This window comes from Oryx dammah, unplaced genomic scaffold (assembly GCF_014754425.2).
Source record: "Oryx dammah isolate SB20612 unplaced genomic scaffold, SCBI_Odam_1.1 HiC_scaffold_5, whole genome shotgun sequence".
In the NCBI taxonomy this organism is placed as follows: Eukaryota; Metazoa; Chordata; class Mammalia; order Artiodactyla; family Bovidae; genus Oryx; species Oryx dammah.
The window spans coordinates 98,742,028-98,744,000 of record NW_024070189.1 but is presented as its reverse complement, the minus strand read 5'-3'; the positions used below and the strand labels follow the sequence as shown (position 1 = coordinate 98,744,000).

At 39.1% G+C, this 1,973-nt stretch overlaps 1 pseudogene; it reads right to left on the bottom strand.

The window, feature by feature from the left end:
• Positions 1 to 687: 687 nt before the first annotated feature.
• LOC120864621 lies at positions 688 to 1,721 on the bottom strand (annotated as a pseudogene).
• Positions 1,722 to 1,973: the final 252 nt, after the last annotated feature.

Here is a 1,973-nt window from a genome sequence, read left to right as displayed (position 1 = left end):
TCAATCATGTCTAACTCTTTGCAACCCCATGGACTGTAATCTACCAGGCTGCTCTGTCCATGAAATTTCCCAGGCAAGAATACTGGAGTAGGTTGCCATTTCCTTTTAAAGGGGATCTTCCCAACCTAGGGATCAAAACTGAGTCTGCTGCATTGGCAGGCAGATTCTTTACTACTGTGTCACCTGGGAAGCCTAGCAATTACCATAAGTATATGCAAAGAATTACATTCAGAAAAGGGATATAACAGTGGTCTCAGTATTTCTTCTTTAAGAACCTTATATAAATAGCTGTGGTTGCCAAGAGGAGTTTTTATCCTTCCCACAGGCGTAGCATAAATCATGGCAATTAATTTAGGCAAATAAAATGAAAAATGCTCAATATGATATACTGCATATGAGAATAAATTATTCTTAAGTGATCCATGTAGTTCCTTGTGATGAATGGAAATTTCCAAATACTTCACATCCAATATTTGGATTACAATTGGTAGAGGAGGAAAATCAAAAAGGAAAAAAAAAAAAAAAACTTGAAATTTTATAGATATCACAAAACTTAAGAATGAGTTAAAAAATTGTACGGAGAAGTTAGAAACAAAATATAAATTCCAAGAAAAATAGAAGAGACATTTTCTGTCTCTAGAAGCCTGACCAAAAGAGGACAACACTGGGTTCAGGCTTTGAGCTCTGCTACCAAGGGGACTTCTTAAGCCCTAGGAAAATAAGACCTTTTATTCTTAACTTTCCAAAGGACATTTTCAAACTCCTCTTAAAGTCTTTATTTCTCAGACTATAGATGAAGGGGTTCAGCATGGGTGTGACCACAGTGTACATCACCGAGGCTCTTGCATTTGAGTGTAAACTGTGAATAGAAGCAAAACTAAGGTACACACCTAAGCCTGTGCAATAAAATAAGGAGACAGCTGAGAGGTGAGATGCACAGGGGGAAAATGCTTTATACTTACCCTGAGCTAATGAGATTCCATATATGGAGGAAACTATCTTAGAGTAAGAGTAGAGGATACCAGTGAGGGAACTATCAGCCAGCAGCACAGCTCCAGAGTACATCACACATTGTTGAGAAAGGTGTCAGAACTTGCAAGTTGGATCATCTAATTGAGTTCACAAAAAAAAATGAGGGATTTCTAAAACTGTACAGAAGGATAGTTGCAACACCATTAAGCTTTCTAACAAGGAATGCAGGACCCTTATGATCCAGACACCAGAACCAGCAGTCCACAGAGCCAGGGGTTCATGATGGCCATGTAGTGCAGGGGGTTACAGAGGGCCACATATCAGTCATAGGCCATCACGGTCAGGAGAAAGACATCCAGTCTGGAGAAAAGTAAGAAAAAGTACATCTGGAGGATGCAGCCTTCACAGGTTATGACTTTATTCTGGATTTGGATGCTCCACAGCATCTTTGGGATGGTGGTGGAGGTGAGGCAGATGTCTACAAAGGACAAGCTGGAGAGGAAGAAGTACATGGGGGTGTGGAGGTGGGAGTCTGAGGTGACAGCCAGGATGATGAGCAGGTTTCCAAACACAGTGATCAGGTACATGGAGAGAAAAAGTCCAAATATGAGGGGTTGCAATTCTGATTCCTCTGAAAATCCCATAAGAAGAAATTCATTATTTCCTGTTACGTTCCTTGGTGCTGTGTGGTGAGGGTGACTATGAGAAAAAGGGGAAATAAAATGACTAATTTTCACATAAATGGGCATTACCACATTGTTGAAATGCTACCATTTATATTTCACCATAAAGAAATTACTTTCAATATTCTGTTCATAGATTTCATACACTTTAAGGAGCTTCTTGTGCCATCTCTAATTAGCAAACTGGTTCAACTATTTCCCAGAAAAACTAACAGAGGTTTTTCCAAGATGTCAGATATTTTACAGTTTTAATGGTACATTCTTTCACATATTTGAGGATATGAATTGAATTGAGACAATGTACCAGGCACTTTTTAT